This window comes from Hypanus sabinus, chromosome 3 (assembly GCF_030144855.1).
Source record: "Hypanus sabinus isolate sHypSab1 chromosome 3, sHypSab1.hap1, whole genome shotgun sequence".
NCBI classification, from domain to species: Eukaryota; Metazoa; Chordata; class Chondrichthyes; order Myliobatiformes; family Dasyatidae; genus Hypanus; species Hypanus sabinus.
In genome coordinates, this window is record NC_082708.1 from 61,392,596 (window position 1) to 61,406,242 (window position 13,647).

At 35.8% G+C, this 13,647-nt stretch overlaps 1 protein-coding gene across 1 annotated transcript in view; it reads right to left on the reverse strand.

Annotated features, from left to right (window-relative positions):
* tenm4 (teneurin transmembrane protein 4) overlaps nucleotides 1–13,647 on the reverse strand; it is a 1,643,409-nt gene that overhangs the window by 1,270,012 nt on the left and 359,750 nt on the right. The window contains exon 4 of the mRNA XM_059964502.1: nucleotides 4,557–4,647. The gene's annotated coding sequence lies outside the window, so the exon portion shown is untranslated. The remainder of the gene's footprint in view (nucleotides 1–4,556; nucleotides 4,648–13,647) is intronic.

The window sequence follows — 13,647 nt, forward strand, 5'->3', positions numbered from 1 at the left end:
TACAAAATCTTATCCTTGCTACTATGCTGATGTAACATACTTCATCATTTCTAAAATTTACAAAATACCCATTGCCTATTATCATGCAATAATTTACATAAGATGGAACTGCACTGCTTCACTGAGGTACAGAGTGATCATCCAGTCAGCTGAAAAATGAATAATCTTCTTATAATGCTGTGGAATATTATAATAAATAAAATGTAATATAATTACTAACTTATTTAGAATCTAAAATTTATTAGGAATGGCATTTGTTTTCTTTTCTAAACAGGAAAATAAAATAAAAGTGTGTATATAAACTAAAGTAACTATTATGTAATTGCTCTATTTCTTTAAAAGCATGGCTTAAACACAAAACTGAAAAGTGACAAAACTGCAAATTTCAAAACACATCAGATTTTTTAAAAAAACTTCAGATGCAGGACATCTGAATTAGAAGAGCACTCAAACTGGAGCAAATACTCAGTCAATCAGGTGGCATCTATAGAAAGCCAAAGAGTTAACATTTCTAGTCCTAGTTTTGATGTTTTCTATCCAACATTTTTGAAACAAATGCTTAGACTTCCAAATGAAAACTCAGCTTCTAAAGCTGCCAAAAACCTTCTTCTACATTTGTAATAATCCATTCTGAGGATGGTTCTGAGTATTGTTGGATCATGGCTGGTGCACTATATGTTATTTGATGAAGCTGAACTGTCAAATGTGATTGCCAGAATTCTCCTAAATTGAGCTTCAGCTTAAAAGAGGAGCCCAGTATGGTGTCGAGTCTGAATGCGTAGGAAGCATCATATTTATTGAATGAGATCTGAAACAAAGAGGAAAGCTTATTCAGATTTTTTCACATCCCTTTCTGGATGCCCCAAAGCACTTTAGAAGAGAAATGCTTTTGGAGAGTCATCACTATTGGAATTTTGATGACAACTAGATTTTTGTATTGTGTGTGAGGGATAAAACAAGGCAAAACTGAGCAAAGTTCAAAGTGCAAAGTAAATTATCAAAGTAAATATATACCTTGGGATCTACTTTTTTGTGGGCATTTTCTTAAAGGAGAAAAAAAAACTACAATTTCTTCTTTCAAATACATAACTTCCTTACTTTTCTTCAAAACAATGTACAAGATCTACCTCTGAACATACAGTTGTGGTCTCATTTCAATGAGTCTCTTTAGAAAGAAAGATCTCCAAAGAGTACTTCCTCAGTTTCACAAGTGATTATTGGTCATGAGTTCATGTACCAAGTCTCAAGGGTGCTACTCAAACCTTTAGTATATAATGTGCCTGCAGATTTTTGAGAACCATTTTGTACCACATGGTATGACTTTAGATACGTGCTACAACTTCTAGTGAGGTATATTAACCATGATAAAGGATAGAAACTTGATCCCACTAAATTGCTTGTGCTGCAGCAAAGGGAAGAAAGAGCAGACACAACAAAATCCTAAACTATCCATGCGTATGATCAACTAATACGTGACAAATGAAGACAAGGAAAATACAAAAATAATTCAAAAAATTCTGTCACAACATTCAATTGTAGCATTCTCATTGTACATTCAAAGTTAAAACTTTACAAGATAGCTAACTGCTAGATTGTTGATTAATGTTGTTATTTGCTTTGATAGAGCCAAAAGGACAATAATATCTTTGTTGTTCAAAGTAGAGAGTAGCTTTGTCAGTATGTCCAGAAATAGGTCATGCATTGCAATGATGTGTGTTGAAATCAGTTTAGAGCAACACAAGCAGAAAAAGCTGTTTCCTTGCATCAACACTGAGAACTCAGTTTGTGCTTAGAATTTACAGATACTAGAAGTTAGATCCCAAGGTTTTAAAACTGCAGTGTTACTGGTACAACATATTTTTTTCCATAATGATGGTCTGTGAGCATGTCCAACGATGGTAGATTAAAATAGGATTATTCTCTGCAGGAGTGACAACAGTTCAGCTGTTCTTGATTGAATTAAAATTAGGCAGGTATGCATGTGTCTGCATTAAAAATATGAAGCATGAAATGGGTGAGAGAAAAGGTTAATAATTTACATGACATGGGATCAACTGGAGAAATACTAACTAAATGCTTTGGGACAATTTTTGCCATGTCGTAATGGAAAAGCCTAAAAGTGCTGATGTTAAGTTGCTCTGACGATGCTCACCACATTGCTTGTCTTTACCTATTTCTACTTCCACTCCCCCTTAAAAGTTTAGTGTAATGAAGTACTAAAGATAGGTACAGAAGAATTGGCAAGATTGTAGGCACCTCTAAAATTGGCTAAAAGCACAAATGTTCAGTCACATGAGTATTTATCCATTACATGAGAAAATACATCTATCGTATGAAGTCAAGTGCCAACTTTGAAAAAGCTGTGCCAAAGAATAAAATTGATTTTTTGCTGCAAAAAGAATAACTTCACAGTATCTTGTATTAATAAACAAGTTAGATCATAAATAATGTTTCATTTTCACTGTGGTCCAACGCAGAACTCTGACATATCAATCAAGTTGAAATACAAAACCACTAAAGAGGTTTTGATGAGCTGAAGGAAAAAATAGACCGAAGTTAACATTTGAGGTCAAAAACCCTTTGTTGGAACCACTCCAGTATGTATTTCAGATTTTCAGGATCTGTAATTTCCTTTCAATTTTTAATTAATACAAGTTAGTTACTCCAAAAATGTTGAATTACAAACAAGAGAAAATCTTCAGATTCTGGAAATTCAATCAACAAACACAAAAATGCTGAAGGAAGCCGATAGGATAGGCAGCATCTATGGAAAAGAGTAAACAGCTGAAGCTTTGGGCCGAGTCCCACCATCAGGATCTGAAGAGTCTCGGCCTGAAACATCAACTGTTTACTCTTTTCCATAGATGTTGCTTGGCCTGCTGTGATCCTCCAGCATTTTGTGTGTGTTACTCTAAAAATGTGTCTGGCCCTCAAAGTTTTGACAATCTGCAAAATCAGCTGCAGTTTCTTTTCAAAGCCATTTTCCTAGAAAAAAATGTAGTTCTGGGATTAGTGCACATTAATGTGGATTAGTATGGGTTTGGGTGCAACCCTTTGAAGCTGAACAGTTTCTACTGTAAAATTACAGAGTCGAACCAGTTAATCAAACTCTAAACATAAGCTTATGGACAGGATTAAAATCATGTACTCATGTTGCCTCAGGCCCAAAAATTACATTTCAGTTTCTTCCTCAAAATGAAAGCACTTTGCTGAATATATCACCAATTTTTAAAAAAATAATTAAAATTTTATTAGTTCTTTCAATATATGTAAGAATAAATAGGGCAAGAGCAGACTATGATACTCCATGCATAATCTATTTTCTTCTAATTACTAGGAAAATGGATACAATGCATTTCCAATATCTTTGCAAATGAACAGAACATAGAACAGTATAGACAGCACAGTACAAACTTTACAATCCATGATATTGTTCTAACTCTAACATTCTCAGGAATCAATCTAACCCTATCCTCCCACATCTAATAATTTGGAATATTATGCAATGTCTGTGTTTTTTTTAAAAGATATTTATCTGAATATACTGAAAAGATGTTCAAATTGACCAAGCGTTTCCAAAAGTCATGATGATTGTAACAGTCACTCCCATAAAAATTAAATAAAGCATTTGTCCTCCAATTCTGAGGAACAGTAAATTTTATTCAAAAATTACAGTGATCGTGAACTTAGTAAAACAGTGATATTTCCAGATTGCTTCTGTAAAATGATTAAAAAAAAATCCTTCTGAATCTCACATTTCCACTGTAGCACAAAACAAAGCATCGTGATGAAGATTACTGAAGTAACCATGATAGACGCATATAGTATCATCAAATTAATGCCACCAAAAGGTTAAGGTAATATTACAAAATGAAATCATATATTCAATTTATATATTTGTGGTATCCTGGTTTCAGTTGTCTTTCAAAGCTAAACGGACTTTTCCAAGTCCTCAGAAGGCAATACCACCTTTCATCAGTTTTTAAATATTGACTTGAATTTCAGGTGATGATTCAAGGTGTCGAAAGCAACATAAACAGCAACAGAAACAGAAAGTCAACCTGTGTAAAACTTACTCATTTGCATGTGAAAGCTGGTACTTTGCAATAACTTCACTAACGTTCATAGCTGTAACAGTCCGTGATTTGAAAATTGACAATATAATTTACCGTAAAAATGCATGTCACTATTTAACATGAGTCTTTCTATGTAGTGGAATCTAGAACTGGATTATTATAATTAACTTTTACTATTAATGTTAAGATTAATATTAATTCTGTTCTGCTAAGCTTTCCTGCTTCACTATTCCTAGGCCTATCATTGCTATTACAATATTTTTCATATACTTGGCAAAATACTAAATGCCAAAAATATAAATAGAACATTAATTAATAGAACATTAATTGCACTGGTAAAGCAAACTTGTCAATTTATTTTTACTACTTATGAGAATAATTTTAAAATAAATGACAAAACTCTACAAACACATTCACAAATGATAGGTATTGTTCACAGAACACAGGACTTAATACAATTGTCTGAAATTAAATGCCTACCTTTCTTCTTCTGTTCAGGATAATGTTAATTCCATTTTTGCAAGAAATAGATTCAGCAGTTCTGGCCATTGAACCAAACTACACGAGATTTCTATAAAAACAAAAATTGTTTTGCTTAAGGCCAAGTAGAGTTTCCACATAAAAATACAAGTAAAACCTCCAGAAATGATTCAGTCAAGAGTCAACTAACAAAATATCCCTCAGGTTAATCAAGAGGATTCTGATTAAAATGGATTGCAATACAGATGTCAGAAACTTCATAGCAAACAATCAATTCAGGAATTGGGGACATAAGAGACAGCAGATTTTGAAATCTGGAACAGCAAATGAACTGTGAAAGAAGTCAGCTAATAAGGCAACTTTTGTAGGGGAAATGGAATTTCTTTCACCCCATGGGTACTGAGTTCCTCCAACAGATTGCTGGTTGCAATTGGTTAAGTCTTGCTGCATTTGGAACTTCGTGTGGTCCCTAACTGAAAAATTTACTTAATATCATGCTTCACTGGTGGAGAAACATACTCATGTTTATATATAGTGGATCATGAAGCATTTCACAGATTTCATCATAACTATGAAATTCTGATGTTATCAGAAAGGTGCAGATTGTGCAGGGAAATATCTAGCTAAAATGTAAAATTAATTCCATGATTTTATGGAAAACTTTACCAAGTGCCTACTTGGAAAGGAAGATAGGATTACTTCCACAGTTATGATTATATTACCCATGCTAACATGGATGTGATAGATCTACTTCTGTACCTTGATGATGATAAATAAAGAGGCTCCTATTGTTGCCCAGAAGGAGATAATAAAACATGAGAAAAACCATTTAATAAATTCAATTGCTTTCTTTCAAAAACCTCCACAGCCATCTTTAGGAAAGATAATTAACTCACTTTGGTGCAGCCTTGTATAAAACTGAACCAAACACCTATTTGATACAATTTCTACTATACTCATTACAATTTGGATTGCATCATAAATTTAATAGTTGCCTAAATCCCAAGGGGGGGGGGGTGGTGGCTGGTGCACGCCTATTGCATTCCTCACTCGGTCAGTCACTCTCTCTGGATTGTGACCACTGCGGCCCCAGCACAGGGACCTCCAGCCCTGACATTGTCCTCTCACCCCACCCACCATCAGCCACACCTGGCCAAGGCATCTGGTGGCGGGCAGGCGGGAGGCTGGAGTTCAGGCCTGGAGGTTGTCTAATGAGGCAATGATGCCCTCAAAACTGCTCTGGTACCCTGAGTCCAAGCACCCTGCACTTAAAGACAAACCCACTGAGTTTTTTTTCCCCAGTGGAAAAAAAAGTGAGCAAGCAGGACAGAAGCCAAGTGCTGAGAACCACGTAAACTAAATTGTGGAATAATCTGGACATAAGGAATCTGCTTTGAGTATTGTTGTATTCCTGTTGTGTTTAACCCCGCCCCTGTCGGCCAGCCCACGAGAATATAGTCAATATTAAATCGGTCCGCAGTGCTAAAAAGGGTGGTGACCCCTAGTTTGTAGAAAACAGAGGAACTTATTCTGAGCATCCTAACAAATATAAGCCTTTCACTGAAGATTACAAAATGGAATAATTGTTTCTCAAACAACTGTTGGGAGAATGTTATACACATTATGCCTATGCTCTCTAATTTCTCTAAAATTCTTTAAATGCTCATACTTGAGGAATTTTTAATATTAAAAAAGTTGTTGGTGTTGCAAGGACGAGACTGAGGATGAACCCAAGTGCTGGACATAGGCACGAAGGCAGAGTCGGGAGGCATTCTTAACATAGCAAGCAAGGGTTCGGGCTTAGGGACGTATGGCTCTCAGGGGGTCTGTGTTGTTGATCCCAGGGGCAATGCCACCCTGGGCAGTGCAGTTTGGGTAGTTGGGATTCTTGGAGGGGATAGAGAAAGGGAAGCTGAAACTCGATCCATCTGCGCACTGACCTTCCGTACATTCGTGGACAGCGTCCAAAGGCTTTCCATGACCTCCCTAAGTAGTTGGTCATGAGCAGCCAGTAGGTAGCCCTGACTGGTGAGGACCTGTTGTACAGGATCCATGTCCATTGGGTTCATTATGGCCAGTTTGTTCTGTTGCAAGGACGAGACTGAGGATGAACCCAAGTGCTGGACACAGGCATGGAAGCAGAGTCGGGAGGTGTTCTCAACATAGCGAGCATGGAATCACTATCCAGAAGCAATGCTAGACTGAGAACTGACAGTTCTAAGAACCATGAAACAAGGTTACTCACACCAGTGTCAACCGACAAATGAACAGCTCCCTGTTGTGATCATAGGGCTTTGATACTGCATTTGCTGATGGAAAGCAGGTGTGTATAGTTAGTGGAACCTGGGAATGATTGGAAGCTAAACGAGGGGATTGAGGCCCAATTCCTGAGGTAAATAGCCAGGTGGGGAATTGCCAGAAGGGACCATGACAGTTGGTGCCCAATAATCTTAGTCCACTTTACTCAAGGAGATATCCATGTTTCGTAAATCTCTCAATGTTTAGCTTTATCCAAAGGAGGGGACAGGATGTGTGAAATACTGTTGCACTATATTTTGGCATTTGCAAAATTACTGACTTTGCACTTAGTTCTATTCTAAGAATCTGGAAAAACAGCAGTTCAATACTGGAATTCATGATGGTTTGTGAACTTACATGGATAAGATATTATAAAAAAGATCACAATATATTATGAAGGGATTCTGAAGTTTATACACCAAAATACTCCAGTTAACTTTATAATAAACAGAATAAAATTATTTTCTTTTTGTAGGTTCTATCACTGTGCTGCAGCATTGCTTCCTGTGGTATTGAAAACATTTAATTCTCAGGCACTATATTCAAGCTCTTGTTTATTTTTTCTGTCAGCGTAATTAAACTGATTGAACCTAAGCTGATGTTAAGTAGATTTAGTAATCATTCTTCAAATTTCATAGCTGTGAGGCTTTGTAAATACCAGCATTAACAAGATGCACCTGTCAGAAACTGGGTGGAAATTCCCAGTTATTTCAGATTTTGTAAGAATCCCCAATGTGTTTGTCATAATCTGGATCATAGACATTCATCAGGTTAAGAAATGTAATAGTTGTTCTCAAGAAAGCTTAGTACTCTTCTGAGGTAAATCTGGGCTCTCAACATGACAGTATTAAAATGAGCCTCTCATTTTTTTAACCTAGTGTCTAACTGTCCCCTTTGGATTCAGGTGTTTGCTTTTGTTTCTTTTTAAGCTGATAGAGAATTAATAATTGTTGGAGTTCTTGATGTTAAAATTAGGTTAATTTCTGTTCTTCATCTTGATTCTTTAATAAGCAAAGAGTTAAAATAGAATCTACATTTCCTTCCAAAATACAAAATGAAGGTCACAGATGACATGCCTACAAAATCAGGCCAGGGTGATTGATCTGGAATTTAATCAAGATACAGAACCTGGCTCCCGATGTCAATCAAATTGTACACAACTAAGTTTCTCATCTGTCTTTTGAACAAATAAAGTAAATATGTACCTGCTGATCAGCATTTTAAGCAACAGGTTGTACCACAGATTAAACATTGTTCTCATAGTGCTTGGACTGTTTAAATACACAGGAACCCTCTACTGAAGTTAATTTTGACTAAAACTACAAAGTCAAATCTCTGGAGCTATTTTATTTCTGACTTCCAGAAAGATTTTGGTTCATAAATAATACCATATTAAGAAGCACCTCTTTTGGCATAAATACAAAAGAAATGTTGAGAAAAAACCTAGTCTGTGTCAATGGTTCAGCTGTCAGCATAGGTAGTGAATCTTACTTCTGCTCTCATTTCATCAGTCTGCTAATTAAGATGGAAGGCCCAGATCTTGCTTACATTTGTTCTGACAAATTTACTCATTATAGATCAATGTTTTTATCATCTTGGGATGCCTCATGTCCATTTTAACAGATCACTCAATGAAACTAGGCATCCAAATCTATCTGAAGTCTCCCATTATTAAAGTTATACATTAATTTTTATCATAGGCATTAGTATCAAGGCTCATGAACTGGAGTTTGATGACTAATTTGTAAAATTGTTAGATTAAGATGCTGCAAGTTTCTTGCATGCTTTTGTTTTTGAGTTTCATTAAGAGTACTAATAAAAAGCAGAGATTGATCAATTTTATGTATACCAATCAGAAAATAAAAACAGTTATATCTGTAAGTCAAAGAAACAGAATATCACACATACTTGTGACAATACAAAACACTGTACACTCAAACCAATGTTGCTCTGTATTCAAGTCTTTGTGCCTTACCTCAATTATAGGATTAGAGGATGATACACTCTGCTGATCATGTTTATTTTGATAGTTTAAGAAAGATATCCAAGTCGTCCTACTTCCCTGTTTATTTCCCATTGAGTAATAGGAAGTACGATTCAGGGTCAGTCTTTTATTCCTGATGCACATAGATTGTAATTATAACTCATGTTAATCAATCACACCAGCCCTTGAAGACCGTAAATGACATTTTACCTTTCTTCTAGGATAATGCAGGTCAACAGCAGATATTGGAAAGTTGGATTCATGCCTACTCTGATTTTCCAAGTGCTTTTTCAAAGATTGGAACAAGTGCCAAAATCTCTAAGTCACATTGCCAGCAAGAAACTTTTCTTATAGTGCAAGCTCATATGGCAGAGTAACATAACAACTTTCCTCAAGGCATGTCAATGACGTCAATGATGTCACCAAAAAACTGAAAACTTAGTATAAATGCCTGGCATATATTCGCAATCAAAAGGAGGAACTGTTCAGCAAACCATATTGCAGGCTCTGTATTCTCCAATATTTGGTGGATTATGAGGCAAATAGATTCATCAAGAATGTCTATTCTGTCTCCTTGTGAGACCACAGATTGGAGACAGAATCTACCTTCCTTATATTTCGGCAATCACAAAGTGATCAAGTGGCGCATCGTTTACAAACTTGGAACATAATTGTCTTTCATTATATATTTGCTACCATTGCATATCTACACAGGTTAAAATAACTGACACAAAGTTAGGATCGTAGTTCCATTTTTAAAAAAAATTATTTCCATCAATTTAATATTTAACAGACCATAGCCAGCTATTAACTGGTAAACTGAATTTATGCAGATTAACAAGAGTGTTTAATAATAATACTTATGTGACATCTTTAAACTGATTTATTCTAATTTTTTTAGAGATATTTCAGAATGGTTAATGGATAGCAATTATTTATCTCGAATTATAACTCTGCACCTTTTTGATGTGGCTATCAAAACCAACTGAATACAGTCTACATAAAGTATAGAATAATAAAATCTAATAATAGGATTATTTCATTGCTGCTGTGTATTAAAATCGTAAATATATGCACAATGTAATTACATATCATGTTGTTATATTGCCTTTCATCAAACAGACATTATTTGAAAAAGTAATTTTGAAAAGATTTCTGTAATATGTAACCTGCTTTCATTTATATATTGCACTTAAGGCCCAGTGAGCATTAATGTTTGTTTAATATCCAAGTTCCATATTGCTTCCTAATTAAACTAATTAGAAAACTGCTTATGAATGGAATAGGATTTCAATAAGAATAAAGCTAATGTGGGAATTGATAAGATGCAAATATTAGCATTAAATATGACAGGGAGGATTAATCTGATAAGACTATTTTGTAAACTGCAGAAATGTTTCGTGGATAATAACATTCATTTTAATTAATGTCAAAACGAAAACAGCTATGGGGCTGACATAACAAATATACAAACCTGACAGTGATAGATATTCACTTCCACTTATGAAGGAAGGTTACCTGTCATGAACACCACATAATCATAGAGCAATGGAGAAAAGAACCATTCAATGATGTGCGCGTAGGACAGTAGCAATACTGACAAAAAGATTTAGAAACTCTAACATAGCTTCCAAAATTATCCAAGAATAGCCCTGATGATCCTGCACATGCTACACCGATTTTATGATCTTAGCAGCAGCCATATGCCTTCAGTTTGATAAGTGAAAGAAAATATGAAGTACACTGCTGAGAGATCAAAACTAATGCTGTGTAACTTGTAGTAGACAATACATTCAATTAATTTTACCCACTCTCTACCTTGCCTGTCCTGATTCAAAACGTTTGCAGCCAAAGGTTCTCAAATTTCTTACTACTTTTCATTTTCAATTCCTCATTTCAATGAGCAATTGCCACATTCTCAATACCATTATGGGTTGTCAGCTTTGAAAAATAATTTATTCCAGTGAAACTTCAGTTCTTAATATTAAAAAATATACCGCACAACAAGAGGCTTTTTTGGCTTATTCCATCCAACAGACATCCTCCACAAATCCAACTTCCTTTCAGTTTCAGATTCTCCTTGTCATTGATCTAAACCATCATTCTTTTGCCATCCACACTTTATGAAATCACGATCTTTTGACTTTCTGTTAGTTAATGGCAACAATTTCCTTCTTTGATCATCCAGTAAATGGCATCTATATTGTAGATTTTTAGTAGCATGATACTTTTGAAAAATATGATCTGTAACTCAAATAATAATTGAAACTAGTAAATTTATAAGGTAAATTTACCAAGATTTTTATGATAAATTGTTGCAAACATGCAGTGTTTGTGTCACACAATTCCCTCTGTTATAAATTTTGAACCTTCTGAAATCTGGAGTTGAATGAAGTAGGTTTCCTCCATTAGTTTTAATTAAGGAAAAAAATACATTCAGAATAAAGTAAATAAAATAAGCAGTGCAAAAAGAAAACATAAGAATATAAGAAATAGGAACAGGAGGAAGTCATCTGGCCCATCGAGCCTGCTCCACCATTTAATAAGATCATGGCTGATCTGGCTATGGACCTACCTGCCTTTTCCCCATAATCCTTAATTCTCCTACTATACAAATATATATCCAATCTTGTCTTAGTATATTTACTGAGGCCGCTTCCACTGCTTCATTGGGCAGAGAAGTCCACAGATTCACCACCATCTGGGAAAAGCAGTCGCTCCTCATCTCCATCCTAAATCTGTTCCCCCGAATCTTGAGGCTATGTCCCCTAATTCTAGTGAGATAGAACAAAAAAGTACATGGGTTCGTTGTCCATTCAGAAAACTGATGGTGGAGGGAAAATCTAACCTCTGTACCAGACATTGAGGCAACTGGTTAGAATACTCTCCACATTACTTCTGTAGAAATTGGTGACAGTATTGGGTGACAACGCAAGTCCCCTCAAGCTCCTAATGAAATATAGCCACAGTTGTGCCTTCTTTGTAATTGAATCAATATCTCAAGCTTAGAATAGATCTTCAGAGATGGTTTATTGAGGAGTAAAGGGAGATGGTCACATGGCATATAGTTATTAGGAGAAACATTTATATCAGCAAAAACGAGGCTTGCAATTATAACCATTGAATGCGTTGACTCTTTCAGGCATTGAGAAATCAAAAGGTCTAACTGTGTAAACAAAGACCACTCTATTAGCATGACAGTTGCAATGTTAAAAAGCAAGTAGCCAGTTCAATCAAATGGTCCTGCAAGCTGATCCTAGTATTTATATAGACAATGACTGGTTCCTTGCATTAAGGTTTTATACAGATACAGTAGATAGGTATATTTGTTTAGTATTGTGACACAGCAAAAGTGACATGGCCATGAAACACTTCGGGATAAGTGACCAAATGTACATGAAACATAATGAGATTACAAGAAGGCAAAGGGACAACAGAGTGTTAATTGGATTCTGGCCAATCCCCAGAGAGGCCTATGAAACTCCAGCACGTGACATTATTATTATGATTAGGGAAACAATAGATCAAAATACTGTGTGAAGGTGTGAAATTGAGAGATAACTACAGCAATGAATAGAAAATAAAGTAAGATTTGTTCAGGTATAAGGACCAATAAATATTCCACAGTAAAGGTTCTGGCACCACTGAGACACAAATGTACTCATCCTCTTACTTACACATAGGAGCATGGGTAGTCCCAGATCTCTTGCCATATAAACTCATTGAAAATAATCACAGTCATATTACAAGAGCTATCAATCACTTGTCATGTAATATCTATGTATCTTAAAGGTATAAAACTAAGTTTATTTTAGTTTATACCTGATTTTCCTTTCACTGAGATTAATTGAATAAACACACAAAATGTTGGAATGCCAGGCAGCATCTATGGAGGGGAATAAAAAGTCGATGTTTTGGGATGGAATCCTTTATCCGGGCTGGAAAAGAAGAGGGCAGAAGTTAGAATAAGAGATGGGGGGGGGGAAGGGGGAGGAATACAGGCTGGCAGGTGAGAGGTAAAGGTTTGTGGGTGTGGGTGGGAAGATGAAGGAAGAAGCTGGGAAATTATAGGTGGAGAGGTAAGGGGCTGAAGAAGGAGGAATCTAATAGGAGATGACTGTGCTCCATGCAAGCTCCAGAAAAATGTGATGGGCAGGCAAAAGAAAGAGAAGGGCTAAAAGGGTAAGAAGAATGGAGAATGGAAAAAGAGAGGAAAGAGGTTTAATAATAACAGTGATGTCATGGTGGGAGATTTTAATTTCCCCAAATATCGATTGGCATCGTGTTCAGATGGGGTGGAACCTGTCACGTGTGTTCAGGAAGGTTTCTTGACACAAAATGTAGATAAGCCTACAAGAGGAGAGGCTGTACTTGATTTGGAATGGGGAAATGAACCTGGTCAGGTGTCAGATCTCTCAGTGGGAGAACATTTTGGAAATAGTGATCATAATTCTATCTCTTTTACAATAACATTGGAGAGAGATAGGAACAGACAAGTTAGAAAAGCGTGTAATTGGAATAAGGGGAATTACGAGGCTATCAGGTAGGAAGTTGAAAGCTTAAATTGGAAACAGATGTTCTCAGGGAAAAGTACAGAAGAAATGTGGCAAATATTCAGGGAATATTTGTGTGGAGTTCTGCAGCAAAGTTATGGTAGGGTACAGGAACTATGGTGTACAAAGGCTGTAATAAATCTAGTCAAGAAGAAAAGAAAAGCTTACAAAAGGTTCAGAGAGCTACGCAATGTTAGAGATCTAGAAGAATATAAGGCTAACAGGAAGGAGCTTAAGAAGGAAATTGGTAGAGCCA